Here is a 22,857-nt window from a genome sequence, read left to right on the forward strand (position 1 = left end):
GGAAGATTTCAGGAGGTTGAGGGTATTGAAGGGCTCCATGGTGGGCAATCCACTAGGGTTTCCTATCATACCATTTGCTGGGTGTCCTTCAAATATCAATAACCCCTAAATATGAATGAGAAAAATTGGCAAATAAAGAAAAAAGAGATACTCATGAGTTACTGAACCATTATTGGCCACATTTTGTCATATTTCTTTCTGGCAATTTCACCTTAATATATGTTTATTTATGTAATTGTAATTACAGTATGCATACAGTTTTGCATTTACTTTTTTCAACATTTAAATATTTTCCCACTTAAAAATAATATTTGTAATAAGCATTTTTAATACAGATTTTATTTTCTGGGGCTTCAAAATCATTGCAAATGGTGACCGCAGCCATGGAAGAAAAGCTATGACCAATCTAGACAGCATATTAAAAAGCAGAGACATTACTTTGCTGACAAAGCTCCTTCTAGTCTAAGCTATGGTTTTTCCAGTGGTCATGTATGGATGTGAGAGTTGAACCGTAAAGAAGGCTGAGTGCCGAAGAATTGATGCTTTTGAACTGTGGTGTTGGAGAAGACTCTTGAGAGTCCCTTGGACTGCAAGATGAAACCAGTCAATCTGAAAGGAAATCAATCCTGAATATTTATTGGAAGAACTGATGCTGAAGCTCCAATACTTTGGCCGCCTGATGCGAAGAACTGACACGCAGCATTCATTTAATAAATATTTATCAACTACCTGTTAGTAAAATGTTGTGTGTGTGTTTATGTTTGGTAGAGTGATTAAAAAAAATAATTAGGTATAAATCTAATGTATCAAGAGTCTAGGTGTTAGTAATGACTGCATGGTTGAGTGAGGACACGTGGAAATGCTATAGAAGTTGGTCTAAGGAAAGGTTATATACAGCAAGAACAACAAAGCATTTGTTACAATAACAAAGCATTTGTCAAACTGAAGTCATGCTCAAGGCAAAAGGATGCTTGAGTGATGAATGACAGCCTATCAGTCAAAGTAAGTCCAATGGTCAGGGTAGGACAGAGAGACCTTCAGTCTTTTCTCTCCACATCAGACCTGCCTCTACTATCCACCCTCTTCTTAGCTCACCTACCTACTTGCTCTCTAAAAAATGAAGAGTTGCAGCCTAATTCATGATGGTCTTCTAAGGAATGAACCTATGTTCTACATCCTGTTTCTTGTTTTAAAGTGATAAGCAGGTCTAAACAGAGCCTGGCTAGGCAAACTAAACTCTCATTTCTACCTCTTCTGCACATGCAACTATTTGGATAAGGAAGCCTGGGTCTGATTTGTAGACCTCGTCATTTATTTTTCCTTCAGCCCTCAACCTCCTTCATTTTTACGGTCAGCTAGAAGTGGTAAGATCCCAAGATTTAGATTTAGGGGAACTAGAACCTTGCAGTTTTCAAGCCTAAGTAGTGTGGATTCCACATTTTACCAGTGCTTGCATAAATTCAGATGCGTGGTATAATAGTTAAGCTTCTAACAACTAAAATCAAATGTCAAAATGCTCTTAGTTACATAACATCCAGTTTATAAAAATCCTGAGTTAGGAACAGGAAATATAATATACGTTGATTGGCAGAATGTTTGATTTGGAAAAGTTCTTGGATATCACTGAGTCCATTGTTCTTCACCCCTTTGGGCCTTGAAACTTTTGAAAATTTCATGAAGGCTACGCCAACAAAAATTTTCAGACCTTATCAGGGCATTCCTATACCCACCATATATCCATGAACATACCTCCTAATCTAGTCCAATCCCACCATTTCATGAATCTTGACACCAAGTCCAGATTTGTTCGTCCACAAATGTTTATTGATCACCATCCATGTGCCAACTATTCTGCTAACTGCAGGGAATATCAAGATAAATAATTTCTGCTTTCTTTTCTCAGGAAATCTGGAGTTGGGATGAACGGCCTAAGGTGATAAAAGTAAGTGGCAATGTAGGGTCTTTAAATTTCAAATCTAATCTCTGAGGAAAACAAGGTTTGTAATCAGAAGAGTTCCAGCAAACAGTATTTTAGTAGATATAATAAAATGTTGGTTGAAAAGTAGCAAAGACATTTAAGTCTTCATATGTGGGAGAATGTCTGTGGGGAGCATGGAAACATTAAAAACAAACTCCTCAACTTGGGAGATGAAAATGCTTTAAAACTGACTTATGGTGGTGGTGGTGTTCAGTCACTCAGTTTTGTCCAGCTCATTGCGACCCCATGGACTACAGCACTCACGGCTTCCCTGTCCTTCACATCTCCTGGAGTTTGCTCAAACTCATGTCCAATGATTCCATGATGCAATCCAATCATCTCATCCTCTGTTGCCCACTTCTCTTCCTGCCCTCAATCTTTCCTCAATCAGGGTCTTTTCCAAAGAGGGCTTTTCACATCAGGTAATGGTTGCCTTACTCAGTAAAGTTGCTAGAAATCACTTATTTGTTCACTTAAAATCCATACATTTTATAATGTAAACTATAATTCATAAAGTTGTTAAAATATATTTTGTGAATTCTGACATGTAAAAAGCTTGGAAATTTCCACTCCAATTCTCACAAGAAAAACACTGAACAAGTTGGAAAAACAATGACATGTCTTAGATCCATCAAATAATTGAAATTATAGAGCAAACGGTCTTCCTAAAATCCAGAGAACTGGTGAATACAGAGAACCAGAGCTGAGATCAATTTACCTGGAACAGAAGCCACCGGAGCCTGCAAACAGAAGCCAAATAAAGAGAGGGAACCGCTTTGGAAGTGACAGGTCCAACAGATTAAAATCCCTGTAGTTAACACCGACTACACTGGAAGGGGCCTATAGATCTTGAAATGCAGGAACAAGGAACTATCTGAAATTGAACTGACCCTACACTGCCCACAACAGCTCCAGAGAAAGTCCTAGATATATTTTTACTATTATCATTTTTTAAATTTTTTTCTTTTTTTAAAGTCCTCTATTACTCCTTTAATTTTCATTTTTATAACCCACTACTACCTTGCAAAAAAAAAAAAAGACCCTATTTTTAAAGCAAACTTCATATATATTTCTTATACTTTTTGTGATTTTTTTTAACATTGTATTTTTAAGAGTCTAACCTCTACTCTAGATTTTTAATCTTTGTTTTATAGTATTTGATATCAATTTTGTACATTTAAAAATCCAATCTTCAGTACCCATTTTTACTTAGGAGTGTGATTACTGGCTTGATTACTCTCTCCCCCTTTTGACTCTCTTTCTTCTCCCCCAGGGCACCTCTATCTCCCCCCTCCTCCTTCTCTTCTCAACCCAATTCTGTGAATCTCTGTGGGTGTTCTGAGCTGCAGAGAACACTTAGGGAACAGAGTACTGCCCAGATCTCTCTCTCTCTTTTTGATTCCCCCCTTTCTCTTCCTGCTCACCTCTATCTCCTTCCTCCCTCTTCTCTTCTCTATGTAACTCCGTGAACCTCTCTGAGGGTTCCAGACTGTGGAAAGCACATACGGAATTGTTTACTGGCTAGATTGCTCTCTCCCCGTTTGAGTCTCCCTCTTCTCCTCCTGGTCACCTCTATCTATCTCCTCCCTCTTCTCTTCTCCATGTAACTCAGTGAACCTCTCTGGGTATCCCTCACTGTGGAGAATCTTTTCACCATTAACCTAGAAGTTTTATTATCAGTGCTCTATGGATGGAGAAGTCTTGAGGCTACTGTAAGAATAAGACTGAAAACCAGACACAGGAGGCTTAAGCCCAAAACCTGAGAACACCAGAGAACTCCTGACTCCAGGGAACATTAATTAATAAGAGATCATCCAAAAGCGTCTATACCTACACTGAAACCAAGCTCCACCCAAGAGCCAATAAGTTCCAGAGCAAGATACACCACGCAAATTCTCCAGCAATGCTGGAACATAGCCCTGAACATCAATATACAGGTGCCCAAAGTCACACCAAACCCATAGACATCTCAAAACTCACTACTGGACACTCCATTGCACTCCAGAGACAAGAAATCCAGCTCCACCCACCAGAACACTGACACCAGCTTCCCTAACCAGGGAACCTTGACAAGCCAATCGTCCAACTCCACCCACAGGGAGGAACCTCCACAATAAAGAGAAACTTCAAACTACCACAATACAGAAAGGCCACCCCAAACACAGCAATGTAAACAAGATGAAAATGCAGAGAAATACTCAGCAGGTAAAGGAACATGATAAATGCCCATCAAACCAAACAAAAGAGGAGGAGATAGGGAATCTACCTGAAAAAGAATTTAGAATAATGATAATAAAAATGATCCAAAATCTTGAAAACAAAATGGAGTTACAGATAAATAGCCTGGAGACAAGGATTGAGAAGATGCAAGAAATGTTTAACAAGGACCTAGAAGAAATAAAAATGAGTCAATATATAATGAATAATGCAATAAATGAGATAAAAAACACTCTGGAGGGAACCAATAGTAGAATAACGGAGGCAGATGATAGGATAAGTGAGGTAGAAGATAGAATGGTGGAAATAAATGAAGCAAAGAGGAAAAAAGAAAAAAGAATCAAAAGAAATAAGGAAAACCTCAGGGACCTCTGGGACAATATGAAACGCCCCAACATTTGAATCATAGGAGTCCCAGAAGAAGAAGATAAAAGGAAAGGCCATGAAAAAATACTCAAGAGATAATAGTTGAAAATTTCCCTAAAATGAGGAAGGAAATAGTTACACAAGTCCAAGAAACCCAGAGAGTCCCAAACAGGATAAACCCAAGACGAAACACCCCAAGATACATATTAATCAAATTAACAAAGATCAAACACAAAGAACAAATATTAAAAGCAGCAAGGGAAAAACAACAAATAACACACAAGGGGATTCCCATAAGGATAGCAACTGATCTTTCAATAGAAACTCTTCAGGTTAGAAGGGAATGGCAGGACATACTTAAAGTGATGAAAGAGAAAAATCTACAACCCAGATTACTGTACCCAGCAAGGATCTCATTCAGATATGAAGGAGAATTCAAAAGCTTTACAGACAAGCAAAAGCTGAGAGAATTCAGCACCACCAAACCAGCTCTTCAACAAATGCTAAAGGATCTTCTCTAGACAGGAAACACAGAAAGGGTGTATAAATACGAACTCAAAACAACAAAGTAAATGGCAACGGGACCATACTTATCAATAATTACCTTATATGTAAATGGGTTGAATGCCCCAACAAAAAGACAAAGACTGGCTGAATGGATGCAAAAACAAGACCCCTATATATGCTGTCTACAAGAGACCCACCTCAAAACAAGGGACACATACAGACTGAAAGTGAAGGGCTGGAAAAAGATATTTCACGCAAATGGAGACCAAAAGAAAGCAGGAGTCGCAATACTTATTTCAGATAAAATAGACTTGAAAATAGACAAAGAAGGACACTACATAATGATCAAAGGATCAATCCAAGAAGAAGATATAACAATTATAAATATGTATGTACCCAACATAGGAGCACCACAATATGTAAGGCAAATGCTAACAAGTGTGAAAGGGGAAATTAACAATAACACAATAATAGTGGGAGACTTTAATACCCCACTCACACCTATGGATAGATCAACTAAACAGAAAATTAACAAGGAAACACAAACTTTAAATGACACAATGGATTAGCTAGACCTAATTGATATCTATAGGACATTTCACCCTAAAACAATCAATTTCACCTTTTTCTCAAGTGCACACAGAACCTTCTCCAGGATAGATCACATCCTGAGTCATAAATCTAGCCTTGGCAAATTCAAAAAAATTGAAATCATTCCAATCATCTTCTCTGACCACAATGCAGTAAGATTAGATCTCAATTACAGGAAAAAACCTATTAAAAATTCCAACATATGGAGGCTAAACAGCACGCTTCTGAATAACCAACAAATCACAGAGGAAATCAAAAAAGGAATCAAAATATGCATAGAAATGAATGAAAATGAAAACACAACAACCCAAAACCTATGGGACACTGTAAAAGCAGTGCTAAGGGGAAGGTTCATAGCAATACAGGCTTATCTCAAGAAAGAAGAAAAAGGTCAAATAAATAACCTAACTCTACACCTAGCAACTAGAGAAGGAAGAAATGAAGAACCCCAGGGTTAGTAGAAGGAAAGAAATCGTAAAAATTGGGGCAGAAATAAATGCAAAAGAAACAAAAGAGACCATAGCAAAAATCAACAAGGCTAAAAGCTGGTTTTTTGATAAGATAAATAAAATTGACAAACCGTTAGCCAGACTCATCAAGAAACAAAGGGAGAAGAATCAAATCAACAAAATTAGAAATGAAAATGGAGAGATCACAACAGACAACACAGAAATACAAAGGATCATAAGAGACTACTACCAACAGCTATATGCCAATAAAATGGACAACTTGGAAGAAATGGATAAATTCTTAGAAAAGTATAACTTTCCAAAACTGAACCAAGAAGAAATAGAAGATCTTAACAGACCCATCATAAGCATAGAAATCGAAACTGTAATCAGAAATCTTCCAGCAAACAAAAGCCCAGGACCAGATGGCTTCACAGCTGAATTCTACCAAAAATTTAGAGATATGCTAACACCTATCTTACTCAAACTCTTCCAGAAAATTGCAGAAGAAGGTAAACTTCCAAACTCATTCTATGAGGCCACCATCACCCTAATACCAAAACCAGACAAAGATGCCACAAAAAAAGAAAACTACAGGCCAATATCACTGTTGAACATAGATGCAAAAATCCTTAACAAAATTCTAGCAAACAGAATCCAACAACAAATTAAAAAGATCATACTTCATGAGCAAGTGGGCTTTATCCCAGGAATGCAAGGATTCTTTAATATCCACAAATCAATCAATGTAATACACCACATTAACAAATTGAAAGATAAAAACCGTATGATTATCTCAATAGATGCAGAAAAAGCCTTTGACAAAATTCAACATCCATTTATGATAAAAACCCTCCAGAAGGCAGAAATAGAAGGAACAATCCTCAACATAATAAAAGCTATATATGACAAACCCACAGCAAACATTATCCTCAAAGGTGAAAAAGTGAAAGCATTTCCCCCAATGTCAGGAACAAGGCAAGGGTGCCCACTCTCACCACTACTATTCAACACAGTTTTGGAAGTTTTGGCCACAGCAATCAGAGCAGAAAAAGAAATAAAAGAATCCAGATAGGAAAAGAAGAAGTAAAACTCTCACTGTTTGCAGATGACATGATCCTCTACATAGAAAACCCTAAAGATTCTACCAGAAAATTACTAGAGCTAATGAATGAATATAGTAAAGTTGCAGGATATAAAATTAACACAGAAAAATCCCTTGCATTCCTATACACTAACAATGAGAAAACAGTAAGACAAATAAGGAAACAATACCATTCACCATTGCAATGAAAAGAATAAAATACTTAGGAATTTATCTATCTAAAGAAACAAAAGACCTATATATAGAAAACTATAAAGCACTGATGAAAGAAATCAAAGAGGACACAAATAGATGGAGAGATATACCATGTCCATGGATTGGAAGAATCAACATAGTGAAAATGAGTATACTACCCAAAGCAATCTATAGATTCAATGCAATCCCTATCAAGCTACCAATGGTATTTTTCACAGAACTAGAACAAATAATTTCACAGTTTGTATGGAAATACAAAAAAACTCAAATAGCCAAAGCAATCTTGAGAAAGAAGAATGGAACTGGAGGAATCAACCTGCCTGACTTCAGGCTCTACTACAAAGCCACAGTCATCAAGACAGTATGGTACTGGCACAAGGCAGAAATATAGATCAATGGAAAAAAACCAGAAAGCCCAGAGATAAATCTACGTACCTATGGACACCTTATCTTCGACAAAGGAGGCAAGAATATACAATGGAGAAAAGACAATCTCTTTAACAAGTGGTGCTGGGAAAACTGGTCAACCACTTGTAAAAGACTGAAACTAGAACACTTTCTAATACCATACACAAAAATTAACTCAAAATGGATTAAAGATCTAAACGTAAGACCAGAAACTATAAAACTCCTAGAGGAAAACATAGGCAAAACACTCTCTGACATAAACCACAGCAGGATCCTCTATGACCCACCTCCCAGAATATTGGAAATAAAAGCAAAAATAAACAAATGGAATCTAATTAAACTTAAAAGCTTTTGCACAACAAAGGAAACTATAAGCAAGGTGAAAAGACAGCCTTCAGAATGGGAGAAAATAATAGCAAACGAAGCAATGGACAAAGAATTAGTCTCAAAAATATACAAGCAACTCCAGCAGCTCAATTCCAGAAAATAAACGACCCAATCAAAAAAATGGGCCAAAGAACTAAACAGACATTTCTCCAAAGAAGACATACAGATGGCTAACAAACACATGAAACATCATTCATTATTAGAGAAATGCAAACCAAAACCACAATGAGGTACCATATCATGCCAGTCAGAATGGCTGGTATCCAAAAGTCTACAAGCAATAAATTCTGGAGAGGGTGGGGAGAAAAGGGAACCCTCTTACACTGTTGGTGGGAATGCAAACTAGTATAGCCACTATGGAGAACAGTGTGGAGATTCCTTAAAAAACTGGAAATAGAACTGCCATATGACCCAGCAATCCCACTGCTGGGCTTACACACCTTGGAAACCAGAATTGAAAGAGACACATGTACCCCAATGTTCATCGCAGCACTGTTTACAATAGCCAGGACATGGAAGCAACCTAGATGTCCATCGGTAGACGAATGGATAAGAAAGCTGTGTACATATACACAATGGAATATTACTCAGCCATTAAAAAGAATACATTTGAATCAGTTCTAATGAGGTGGATGAAACTGGATCCCATTATACAGAGTGAAGTAAGCCAGAAAGAAAAACACCAATACAGTATACTAACGCATATATATGGACTTTAGAAAGATGGTAACGATAACCCTATATGCGAGACAGATAAAGAGACACAGATGCATAGAACAGTCTTTTGGACTCTGTAGGAGAAGGTGAGGGTTGGATGATCTGAGAGAATAACATTGAAACATGTATATTATCATATGTAGAACAGAATGCCAGTCCAGGTTCGATGCATGAGATGAGTGCTCAGGGCTGGTGCAATGGGATGACCCAGAGGGATGGGATGGGGAGGGAGGTGGGAGGGGGATTCAAGATGGTGAACACATGTAAACCCATGGCCTATTCTTATCAATGTATGGCAAAAACCACTACAATATTGTAAAGTAATTAGCCTCCAACTAAAAAAAAAAAAAAAAGGGTGGTGTCATCTGCATATCTGAGTGGGTAGGCTATCCCTTTCTCCAGCAGATCTTCCCAACCCTGGAATCTAACTGGGTCTCCTGCATTGCAGGCAGAAAAAGAGAGAAGACACAAATAGGCATATAAAAATATATTCAACATATATGCCATCAGGGAATTGCAAACTGAAACAATAATGGTGTACCACCTCTAATTCCAAAGCAGTGACAACAGCAAATGCTGGTAAGGATATGGAGCATTGGACACTCTCATTCATTGCTGAAGGGAATGCAAAGTGGTACAGCACTTGGGAAGACAGTTTGGCAGTTTCTGACAAAGCTAAATAAAGGCTGACTTCATGGTCCAACAATTTCACCTGTAGGTATTTACCCAAAGGAATTGAAAACTTAGGTCCACACAAAACCCTGCAAATCAATACTTAACAGCAGTTTTATTCATAATTGCCCCAAAGCTGAGACAACCAAATGTCCTTCAGTAAATGAACACAAAGGTATAGCCATACAATGGATTATTTAGTGATAAAAAGAAACGAGCTGTCAAGTCACCAAAAGAAACAGAAGAACTTTAAATGAATATTACTAAGTGAAAGAAGCCAGTGTGAAAAGGCTGCATCTACATGTTTCCAACTGTATCACATTTTGGAAAAGGCAAAACTATATAGATAGCAAAAACATCAGTGGTTTCCAGGGATTTGGGGGAGGGAAGAAGATGATTAGTTGAAGCGCAGGGGAATTTTTAGGCAGTGAAACTTCTGTTGATACTATAAAGTTGGATACAGGATGTTATGTGTTTTTTAAAACCCATAGAACTGTACTGTGAGTTAAGCTGGATGCAAACTATGGGCTTTAGCTAATAATAATGTATCGATATTAGTTCATTAGTTGTAACAAATGCACAACACTAAAGTAAGATGTTGATAATAGGAGAAACTATGTGGGGGAGTTGGGAGTACACAGCGAGGCTGTTCTACCTCTTCAAATACCACAATTTAAAGATTCAAATAAATCTTATTCTTTTGGAGCAATTACCTCAAGGGGCAGTGTCCTAGATAGTTTTAACATCTGTAGGATGACTCCCTTGAAGTGTTGCCTTCAGAGCTCATTTACAAGTTGCATCACAGGCTTTTGTTGTTCTGCCTCACAAGTCCTCAGCTCACCTCTGGTTAGAGCTGCAGCTGCAGTGGACAGCTGCGTGAGGGCTTAACCGGCACATGGTTGGCATCATACTTGAAGTTTGAAAACTTTTCCTGCCTTTTCCAAACCTGCAGGAGTCCCATTCAGTCTCTCAGGAGGATAATCCAGAAATACAGAACATTGAACAACTTTGACTGCGTTCAACTATTGGAAGTTAGAGGAAAAATACCCCAGCTTCCTGTCCTTTGACTGGAAAATTCTTGGAAGTATTCTGTACATGTTTCACAATCCCAGTATAATTGAGATCCCAGTGCTCCCAACAGTGACCTTGAAAAACAGTGTTACACTGACTTTTTCTCTTCTCTGTTTTACTTTTACCACCCCCTCCTTCCTGACTCTTGAATTGCCTAAATAAATACTTGGACTCTGGTTCTTGTCTCTGGTTCTGCTTTCAGGAGCGAGAAAAATAAAACACATATTACATGCATAATGAATCCAGGAAACAGAACAACTCTGGCCATGTTTTAAAAGATGTCTTAGTGAAACAAATCTGCAAGTTGGTTAGAGAAAAGCTTCCTGAGAACACTGTTAAGCTATGCTTTAACCGGTGTTTAAGAACAGAGAACTATAAACAACTGAAAGGAGATAATGACTTACAACTACCAACATTAGAAAAATCATCCTTTCCCTCTCACAGAACTATCAAGATCTTAATAATTGTGACCCATGGGCCATATATGAACTTACTCTATATCCTTCATAGCCTTTTTTCCCCCCAAGGTTTCACTGAAGCGATCTGGAGGATATTTGTCATATCTTGAGATTTGATCAGGCATTAAAGACAGAGCGTGGTATCTAAGGAATTAAGAGTGAAGTGTAACATGGATATGGCAAGAACAGCTTCAATCTGGGCAAGAAATTTTGCAGGCAGCCAAATTGCAACTAGCAGGTGTGAAGATGGATAACAGAATATCTACCTGTAGTGGTTTAAAAATATTCTCCAGATATTTTTCAACACTCCTCCTACCAAAAGGGGAGGCTAATTCTCTTCCATTTGAGTATGGGCTGGACTTAGTGACTCACCGCTAACTACAGGCTATGGTGGATATGTGCTTGTGTGACACCTGAAATCAGGTCATAGACCAGTACGGTGGCCCACTCGGTGTTCTCCCTCTTTCTCTTGAATCTAAACAAAAGTTTCTTGCTCTGAGGGAAGCCAGCTACCATGTAGTGAAGGCACTCAAGCCAGCGCTAGAGAGAGAGCCATGTGACAATGAACTGAGTCTCCCTAACATGTGAGTGAGCCATCTTGGAAGGAGACCTTCCAGCCCCCATCAAACATTTGGATGACAGGAGCTCTGATCAGAATCTTGACTTTAAACTTCATAAGCAACTCTGAGCTAAACCAACAGCTAATCTACAAGCAATTCTGATTTTCTTGCCTTAGGAGATAAAGTTCAAACTCCTAGAAAGGCACACCGGGGCCTTCATGATCTGTTCTTTATTCCCTCACCTCCTGGTTTTCTTCCTCATGCACCCTCTTTCTAGTCATACTAATCTGCTTTCCATTCTATCACCATACCATTTTCCCTCATGACTAGCATATGCTCTGTTCTCTTCCGTAGGTCTCTAATCATCTTGCTTCAGCTGACTCCATTTGGAAAACTCTTGCTTATTATTTATGCCTCAGCTCAAATGCTATCCTCTCTGTGAACATTTTTTTCTGGTTTCTTCAGGAAATTTTAAGGGATCTTTCTTCATGCTTTCAGGGATTCTTGTGTGCACCTCTCTTACTATACTCAATGCGAGCTAAATATCCATGCCCTTTCCTTTCCACTCATTAGTACAGGGACTGATGTGTATTTTCTTTTCTTTAAAAAAATTTTTTTGAGTACCTTTTAGAGTATAAAGTAAATAAAGGTGTTCTATTACTGAATTTGGTAACTGAATGAACTACTACTGTATTAGGGAACTCTTGGCATTCAAATAACAAATATAAGAAAGTAGTAAATCTAACTCAATTCTTTACCATGAGTTCATACTCAGCAAGTATGTATGAGCACTACCTGTGTGCCATGCATAATTCTTCACAATAATCTGTGGAAAGGCATAGGTTTTATTATTTCCACTTAGCTTACAGTTTAGATAGAATCAGAACTCAAACTCAGATTTCATATCTCTGATCTGAGAATTCTCCCTCCATATTCCCACAGCCTTACTTTAGTAATAATAACAATCATATCAGAGAAAATTATTTAAGGGTTTATAAGGATGAATAGAGGCCATGTCCTACTACATTCCAGAAGAATATTTTTCAGTGTTTTTTTTAAATAAACATTTCAATGAATGCTTCATGCAAAGCAGAGTTAATAAACACTCATATCCTGACCAAACAGTTATCTTCTTTTGTTGTGGGATCTTGAGCTATAAAGTCAAGAGACGTGAAAAAAAAAAAACAGCAAAACATTTTATGACAACCATACTGGTGAGCCAGTAACTCAAAGGAAGGTAATTATTAGGATGATCAGAAAGTATTCTCAGCCCTAATGAAAGGTTTTGCTTGGGGAAGCTCTTGGTGGTAGTTATTCACACAAATTATTTCTCATGAGCCCATGGCAGATTGACTAGACCAATTTTCAATTAAACTGCAGTAATTTCCAAGTGGTAGGAGAATGAAAGACATTTTTAAAAGAGAGCGGTTTCCTATCTAATAAATAAATACCTGCAATGGCATAAAATTTAATAGTAGCTGTGGCATTGTACATCAAAAAAGTAAACTGCAGTGTACGAAGTTAACAAATTCTCAGTGTGGATGCGGCCAGCTTTTTCTTTCCTGGCAGCACCAAGCAGTGGCAGATAATGAAAAAAACACTACTTCAGCTGTTGATTCTGTATTTCATTGCAGACACATCTAAAATAAGGCTAGTTACCTGCTGACCTGAAACAGATGACCAATTCTTTTTTTCCAGCAAAAAATGCAATTCAGGGTCTACAACCACTGTGAGCCACAAGCAGGTCCCTGCACAGTAGAGTGAGGGGCACTTTTTTAAAGAGGGGAAAAGGAAGTTGGGAGGGCTGCAGTAAACAACTCCTCCACTGGAGTAATTGAGAGCTCAGACTGCAGTGGCTTTTCATTGGCCGAACTGTGACAATCTCTCATTGACTGAGCTTTTGGCAGGCAAGAAGTAGAAGTCTTTCTTCTTCCTGTTCAGCTCTGGTATTGTGTAGGACCTGAAGCTCCCAGTTCCGACTCCCTGACTTTAATTAAAGTTTCTGTTTATTTTCACACACCTTAGCAAGAATTATGAGCGAGGTCTCTGTTTTGGTTTTCTGTACATTTATGTGTATTAGCATGTTATGGTAGACATTAATGTGTAATTTCATAACAGAATCATAGCCAAGTCCACTGTGAATATAACTGATAACCATAGCAGGTGTTTTCAGAGCTTATTTTGTGTGCATAGCTTGAATGGAATGTAATACATCATAATAATGTATTGATATAATTATTTTAAAAATTTATGATATGATTTTCTGGAGGGCAGAGACTGTGCTTTTTTGTTTTCTTAATGTTTGAACAAATGAATGAAATAACAGAATATCCGTCATAACATTTTTAATCAAGTAAAAGAAAAGAAATGCAAAAAGGAAAAATGGTTGTCTGAGGAGGCCTTACAAACAACTGTGAAAAGAAGAGAACTGAAAGGCAAAGGAGAAAAGGAAAGATATACCCATTTGAATGCAGAGTTCCAAAGAACAGCAAGGAGAGGTAAGAAAAGAGAAAAGTGAAGTCACTCAATCGTGTCCGACTCTTTGTGACCCCATAGCCTGTAGCCTGATAGGCTTCTCTGCCCATGGGATTCTCCAGGCAAGAATACTGGAGTGGGTTGCCATTTCCTTCTCCAGGGGATCTTCCCAACCTAGGGATGGAACCCGATTCTCCCGCATTGTAGGCAGACACTTTACCCTATGAGCCACCAGGGAAAGCCTTCCTCAATGATCAGTGCAAAGAAATAGAGGAAAACAACAGAATGGGAAATACTAGAGATCTCTTCAAGAAAATTAGAGATACTAAGGGAACATTTCATGCAAAGATGGGCACAATAAAGGACAGAAATGGTATGGAGCTAACAGAAGTAGAAGATATTAAGAAGAGGTGGCAAGAATACACAGAAGAACTATACAGAAAAGATCTTCATGACCCAGATAATCACGATGGTGTGATCACTCACCTAGAGCCAGACATCCTGGAATGCAAACTCAAGTGGGCCTTAGGAAGCATCACTACAAACAAAGCTAGTGCAAGTGATGGAATTCCAGTTGAGCTATTTCAAATTCTAAAAGATGATGCTGTGAAAGTGCTGCACTCAATATACCAGCAAATTTGGAAAACTCAGCAGTGACCACAGGACTGGAAAAGGTCAGTTTTCATTCTAATCCCAAAGAAAGGCAATGCCAAAGAATGTTCAAACTACCACACAATTGCACTCATCTCACACACTAGCAAAGTAATGCTCAAAATTCTCCAAGTGAGGCTTCAACAGTATGTGAACTGTGAACTTCCAGATGTTCAAGCTGGATTTAAAAAGGCAGAAGAACCAGAGATCAAATTGCCAACATCCCCTGGATCATAGAAAAAGCAAGAGAGTTCCAGAAAAATATCTATTTCTGCTTTATTGACTATGCCAAAGCCTTTGACTGTGTGGATCACAGTCAAACTGTGGAAAATTCTTAAAGAGATGGGAGTACCAGACCACCTGACGTGTCTCCTGAGAAATCTGTATGCCAGTCAGAAAGAAACAGTTAGAACTGGACATAGAACAAAAGACTGGTTCCAAACAGGAAAAGGAGTACATCAAGGCTGTATATTGTCACCCTGCTCACTTACCTTATATGCAGAGTACATCATGAAAATGCTAGGCTGGATGAAGCACAAGCTGGGATCAAGACTGCCAGGAGAAATATCAATAACCTCAGATATGCAGATGACACCACTCTTATGGCAGAAAGTGAAGAAGAACTAAAGAGCCTCTTGATGAAAGTGAAAGAGGAGAGTGAAAAAGTTGGCTTAAAGCTCAACGTTCAGAAAACTAAGATCATGGCATCTGGTCCCATCACTTCATGGGAAATAGATGGGGAAACAGTGGAAACAGTGTCAGACTTTATTTTTTTGGGCTCCAAAATCACTGCAGATGGTGATTGCAGCCATGATATTAAAAGACGCCTACTCTTTGGAAGGAAGGTTATGACCAACCTGGATAGCATATTTAAAAGCAGAGACATTACTCTGCCAACAAAGGTTCGTCTGTCTAGTCAAGGCTATGGTTTTTCCAGTAGTCATGTATGGATGTGAGAGTTGGACGATGAAGAAAGCTGAGCGCTGAAGAACTGATGCTTTTGAACTGTGGTGTTGGAGAAGACTCTTGAGAGTCCCTTGGACTGCAAGAAGATCCAACCAGTCCATCCTAAAGGAGATCAGTCCTGGGTGTTCATTGGAAGGACTGATGTTGAAGCTGAAACTCCAATACTCTGGCCACCTCATGTGAAGAGTTGACTCATTGGAAAAGACCCTAACGCTGGGAAGGATTGGGGGCAGGAAGAGAAGGGGACGACAAAGGATGAGATGGCTGGATGGCATCACCGACTCGATGGACACGGGTTTGGGTAGACTCCGGGAGTTGGTGATGGACAGGGAGGCCTGGCGTGCTGCGATTCATGGGGTCGCAAAGAGTCGGACATGACTGAGTGACTGAACTGAACTGAACTGACTGAATGAAGCTTGTAAGGGTAAGAGTTGAAATAATAATTATAGAATAAATGTATTTTTTAGTAGGGTTATTTTATGAACACAGATCCCCAGTTTTTCCTCTTAAATTTCTATTTAGAAAGCTTTTTAAAAATGTATGCAAGTGAGGAACTGTTTTTTAGCAGCCTTGGCATTCAAGGCCAACTATCATCTATTGAATACTTATTCGACATTTGGAGAAATACGTATCAGGTAAAATGTTGATTTGATGAAGGGAAAAAAGTAGGAGATCCATGGTGCTATTCTAGGTAACTAAGTAAGTCAATCCTAAAGGAAGTCCACCTTGAATATACATTGGAAGGACTGATGCTAAAGCTGAAACTCCAATACTTTGGCCACCTGATGCAAAGAGCCAACTCATTGGAAAAGACCCTGATGCTGGGAAAGATTGAGGACAGGAGGAAAAGGGGGTGACAGAGGATGAGATGGCTGGATGATATCACCAACTCAATGGAAATGAGTTTGAGCAAACCTTGGAGACAGTGAAGGACAGGGAAGACTGGCATGCTGCAGTGCATGGGGTTGCAAAGAGTCAGACATGACTGAGTGACTGAACAACAAACAACAAGTATGTCATTCCCATTATATAGATAAATGAGAGACAAAGATTTTCTGATCTGTGTCTGGATAGCAAGCACAATCTGAGGGACTCTTTGGACTTTTTCTCAGCTCCCTCTCATATTCACAGATTGGCTGTAGGAGTAACATACTGACCACCTGGAAAGGACGCAACCTGGATCCAGATAGAAACGATCACTTAAAAGAGATCCTGTATGTGGGGCCTCTCCTTAGAAATTCTGTCTATGTTATATTTAACAGATAGGAAGCTCCCAGTAAAGGTCATGCCTTTGGTTTCTTTTGTTGTCTAAACTGGTCTGATGTCAATATTTCCACATTTAAAATTTTATGCTGTTGATCTGAAACTAAAGGCCTAATTTATGAATTAAATTTAACTCCTATTTCACTATAAAAGCACAACACACGCAGAACTTTCTATTGTGAAACAGTAAATAAGGAAAATCATAAGACTTGAAGAATTCTACAGCTCCACATATTACTGAAGACTTGGAGGAGCAAGCTGCCTCTGCAACTCTGGATTTATTGAAAGAAGCACGTGTGATCATTTGTCTGTCTGCTGTCAGCTTCATCCTGTCCTTTCATGTTTTGCTCAATATTGCAGAGGAGAGAAGCCTAAAAACTACGTTTCGCAGACTGTCTTGCCAGTGTGGTTCTTCTGGTTGGGTTCTATCAATGGGAAGCACTGCAGGAGATTAGCCTAAGAAGGCAGGAGAAAAAGAAGTCATTTCTTCCCATTTTAGGTTTTAGTCGCTCTGCTAGCCGTGATGGCTGCATGGGGTGAATTAGGCTCCTGGTTTCTTCTCAGATAATGAGATCCAGTGGCCATGGCAGGAGGGAGTGCTCTGTCATCTCCATTGGCACAGAGCTCAGACAGTCTGATGATTCTAGCAGCAACAGTGACAAAAGCTACTTCAGGGCCCCTGGAAATGTGAGTTCCACACTTCCTGCAGTGGTGGTAGCAGCTGTGGCTCCAAAGTCAGTGGCAGGTGCTCAGCAGCCTTAGTGATGAAGTTCTTCTGGGCATTGCATGCTACCATTTTCCTTTTCCTTCAGCTTCAATGGGTAGTAACTTCTTGCAGTTACCAGTATCTCCCCCCTTTACTTTAGATTTCCTATTTATAACCAATGTCCTATATTACATTTCCACTGATTGAAAAATCTAGCTTTGTTCCTCACTGACAAACACAAAACAGAAGAATATTTAGGAGATTCATGATTTATGAATTCAAGGAGACTTAAGAGAATGTTCCCTTTTGAAATCAGATTATGATGTCATAGAAAAAAGAGACATGTAAAATAAAGAAGTGCTACATGGAGATGAAAAACAATGTTGTGCTATTTTAAACCACCAAGGAGACCCAGCAGAAAAGCAAGATAGGGCACCAACTCATTATTCAGACAATTGATAAAGGTAGAGAACCAAGCATTTATTCTTCCTTTCCTATACGAACAGTGTCAGGGTACCCAAATACTTACTTATTAAAGGAAAATTCTTCTTTAGTCAAAGAATCACAGCTAATAAATGCAGAACAAATAATAGAATTAGAAAATCACCTTTTTGTAATACCTAATGGAATAATGGATCTAAGTAACAATCAAAAGTGGCTGCTATAACCATTAGGTGAATGGTTAATGGAAAATTATAATAGATGGATCTGAGATGACACCATCTGAGCCCTGTAATTAATGTCACCAAAAGTAGACCACACAGCTATTATGTGTCACATGATGTAAAGCAGTAGGAATTACACAACATCACTTATTAAATATCCCTGAAAAAAGGATTTGACTTAATTAAGCCTGAATGTACCAGTACTGAGGCTTCCCTGGTGGCTCAGCAGTAAACAATCTGCCTGCCAATACAAGAGATGGGGGTTTGATCCCTGGGTCAGGAGGATCCCCTAGAGAAGGAAATGGCAACCCACTCCAATATTCTTGCCTGGGAAATCCCAGTGACAGAAGAGCTTGGCGGGCTACAGTCCATGGGGTCACAAAAGAGTCTAACACAACTTAGTGATTAAACAACAGTACAAGTTCTAGTTTTAAGGAAAAAAGGGAACAAGAAGAATATGTTAATTTATACTGCAAGATACAACAAGCCAAATCCAGAGTGTGGAGATTCTACACTGATTATAATTGTTGTATCTATGTGATAGGCACATGGAGGCTCATTACATAGTTTTGTATGAAAAGTTTCTAATAAACAGTTTAAAATAATTTTCTTTATGAAATACTTTTAAAACCCAGAGACTCATGATTGCATATTTGTGTTAAATTGTCAACTAACAGCTAATTTCTACATTTTATACAGTATTTTAAACCACTGAAAATATTGGGACTCCTTATCCCAATTTGTTTGACTTTCAAGTTTGAACAGAGAAGTCCTTCACTGCTCCAAGCACACATCATGATAAAAAGAACATTTAAATTCATAAAGAGAACATTTAAAAGACATAGTAGCATTAAAACAAGATAAACACCTCAATAGACAAGAAGTGGAACACAAAGAGTAACATGAGAGGGGTTGAAGCAGGCCTTTTGGAATTCGAGTTGTTTACACTAGGGATACAAAGCAAACATTTGTTTACAGGACTGCCACTTGTATAAGACAATGAGCTGCTCGAAGACAGGGCCCCATATATCTTCATCTTAATATGCCTAGAAAGTGCCTAGAACACAGGCAATAAGTGCATAGAACACAGGATGCTCAGGGCTGGCGCACTGGGATGACCCAGAGGGATGGGATGGGGAGGGAGGTGGGAGGGGGGCTCAGGATGGGGAACACATGTACACCTATGGCTGATTCATGTCAGTGTATGGCAAAACCACTACAATATTGTAAAGTAATTAGCCTCCAATTTAAATAAATAAATTTAAAAAATTAAAAAAATAATAAAAGGAATGTATCAATGAAAAAAAAAAACTGAGTAAATAATGAGCAAGCAGAAAGCTTGAGGAAAGGATAGCAAGTAAGACCAGAAACATACAAGAAAAATGTGACTGTGAATTTGTACAAGCACTAAATGGAAATGTATTATTATTCTTCTGTTATAGAAGACCAGTGGAAAAAATCTCTTGGTGGGGCTCAAGAGTCCTTACATAATTTTTTTCTTCTCACAGAAAGATGGATAGACAGATTATGGCCATGATTTTCAGTTCTGAAGCAAAGTACTACCAAGCCATGTGCAGTTCAGTGCAGGCGCTCTGTCGTGTCCGACTCCTTGAAACCCCATGAACCATAGCACACCAGGCCTCTCTGTCCATCACCAACTCCCGGAGACCACCCAAACTCATGTCCATTGAGTCGGTGATGCCATCCAATCATCTCATCCTCTGTCGTCCCCTTCTCCTCCTGCCCTCAATCTTACCCAGCATCAGGGTCTTTTCAAATGAGTCAGCTCTTTGCATCATGTGGCAAAAGTATTGGAGTTTCAGCTTCAACATCAGTTCTTCCAATGAACACCCAGGACTGATCTCCTTTAGGATGGATTGATTGGATCTCCTTGCAGTCCAGGGACTCTCAAGAGTCTTCTCCAACACCACAGTTCAAACGCATCAATTCTTCAGCGCTCAGCTTTCTTTATAGTCCAACTCTCACATCCATACATGACTACTGGAAAAACCATAGCCTTGACTAGATGGACCTTTGTTGGCAAAGTAGTATCTCTGCTTTTTAATATGCTCTCTAGGTTGGTCATAACTTTCCTTCCAAGGAGTAAGTGTCTTTAAATTTCATTGCTGCAATCACCATCTGCAGTGATTTTTGAGCCCCCCCAAATAAAGTCTCTCACTGTTTTCACTGTTTCCCCACCTATTTGCCATGAAGTGATGGGACCAGATGCCATGATCTTAGTTTTCTGAGTGTTGAGCTTTAAGCCAACTTTTTCACTCTCCTCATTCACCTTCATCAAGAGGCTCTTTAGGTCTTCTTTACTTTCTGTCATAAGGGTGGCGTCATCTGCATATCTGAGGTTATTGATATTTCTGCCGGCATCTTGATTTCAGCTTGTGCTTCTTCCAGCCCAGCATTTCTCATGATGTACTCTGCATATAAGTTAAAGAAGCAGGGTGACAATATACAGCCTTGACGTACTCCTTTTCTTAATTGGAACCAGTCTGTTGTTCCATGTCCAGTTCTAACGGTTGCTTCCTGACCTGCATACATGTTTTTCAAAAGGCAAGTCAGGTGGTCTGGTATTCCCATCTCCTTCAGAATTTTCCACAGTTTATTGAGATCCACACAGTCAAAGGCTTTGGCATAGTTAATAAAGCAGAAATACATATTTTTCTGGAACTCTGTTGCTTTTTCTATGATCCAGCAGATGTTGGCAATTTGATCTCTGGTTCCTCTGCCTTTTCTAAAACCAGCTTGAACATCTGGAAGTTCATTGATTGCTGAAGCCTAGGTTGGAGAATTTTGAGCATTACTTTACTAGCGTGTGAGATGAGTGCAATTGTGTGGTAGTCAGAGCATTCTTTGGCATTTCCTTTCTTTGGGATTAGAATGAAAACTGACCTTTTCCAGTCCTGGGCCACTGCTGACCCTTGTACCCCTTTCGAAAAGAAAGACTGCATCTCTGCACTGAGAGAGGAAAATGTATCATACTCTCAGGTTTCTACTTAAACCTCTTTGTTTAGAAATTCTGCTTGGTTACTGTTGTGATACATTTGTATACAGGTGTATGTTAAAAAAAAACACAAAAAACCTTGTTTATAAAGAAGTCTTTAAAAAGACTCTAAATTTTCCCTTGGACTGCAAGGAGATCCAACCAGTCAATCCTAAAGGAAATCAGTCCTGAATATTCATTGGAAGGGCTGATGCTGAAGCTGAAACTCCAATACTTTGGCCATCTGATCTAAAGAACTGACTCATCGGAAAAGACTCTGATGCTGGGAAAGATTGAAGGTGAGAGGAGAAGGGAGAACAGAAGATGAGATGGTTGGATGGCATCACTGACTCAATGGACATGAGTTTGAGTAAGCTCTTGGAGTTGGTGATGGACAGGGAAGTCTGGCATGCTGCAGTCCATGGGGTTGCAAAGAGTTGGATATGACTGAGTGACTTAACTGAACTTAACTGTGTATTTAAAAATAAATCAGACAAAACTTGGGCTTCTCAGGTGGCACTAATGGTAAGGAAAACACCTGCCAATGCAGGAGACATATGAGATATGGGTTGAAGTCCTGGGTTGGGAAGATCCCCTGGAGGAGGGAGTTACAACCCACTCCAGTATTCTTGACTGGAGAATGCCATGGACAGAGGTGCTGGTGGCTACAGTCCATAGGGTCACAAAGAGTCAGACACGACTGAAGCGGCTTAGCAGGCACACCCAAAAACTCATCTCCTATACATCATAAATTCAGTAAAAAGGATGATTATTTAATCACATATGGAAACAAAATTCTTGCCCAAGTAAAGGTATGAAAGAGGCAAAAATCTGTCCCCCTTTCCATGAAAACATCCTACTTTTTTTTTTTTTAAAGAGAACTTGTCTGGACATTGCTGGCAAACTCTTATGCTTATCCCATTCCTCATATAAGTTACATCATTTCCAGGGGCCAGGACTATTTGGGTTGCCAAACAGGGTTTTTGAGGGCTGTAATCATTGTAAAAAATATCTGGATATTTTTTACATGATATATGATACAGAGGAAAGAGAGTGAAATTGTTTCTATCTTACTTTTAATCCAAGAGGCAAATTATGGTCTTCACAGAGAGAGGCAGCCTAGTTATGGTAGCCCCTATCAAACCACCTCAAAATGAAATGCTAAACTGCTTAAATGTTATAAATATGGATAAAATTCAGCCTTTGTACATTACATAAATGGTCAATTGCTGGGCAATAGGATGGAAAAGTCATTATTTCCTAAGAAGAATCTTTTCAACTTATGTGAGAAAAATATCATGACATTTTTTTATTTGTTGCTAATTTTAATGAAAAATACCAACATCCACATTTATAATATTTTATATAAGTGAAGAGGAAAAATCCTTGGATTGAAAGCTAAGTTCTAGTGCCAGTTCTGACTGGGCAATTGTGTGATCTTGGGAAAGTCACTTG

General features: G+C 38.9%; 1 protein-coding gene and 1 long non-coding RNA gene across 14 annotated transcripts in view; one reads left to right on the top strand and one right to left on the bottom strand.

The window, feature by feature from the left end:
- The window catches only part of PEX5L (peroxisomal biogenesis factor 5 like), an 817,344-nt gene that overhangs the window by 333,050 nt on the left and 461,437 nt on the right, over positions 1 to 22,857 (bottom strand). The gene's annotated exons all lie outside the window — the stretch shown is intronic.
- LOC145538663 (uncharacterized) lies at positions 1,904 to 10,837 on the top strand. Its single transcript, XR_014077155.1, has 2 exons — positions 1,904 to 1,942; positions 10,545 to 10,837. It is a non-coding gene; the product is annotated as an uncharacterized LOC145538663 (long non-coding RNA).

Source organism: Giraffa tippelskirchi, chromosome 2, assembly GCF_054371585.1.
Source record: "Giraffa tippelskirchi isolate mGirTip1 chromosome 2, T2T-mGirTip1v1.2.pri, whole genome shotgun sequence".
Taxonomy (NCBI): domain Eukaryota; kingdom Metazoa; phylum Chordata; class Mammalia; order Artiodactyla; family Giraffidae; genus Giraffa; species Giraffa tippelskirchi.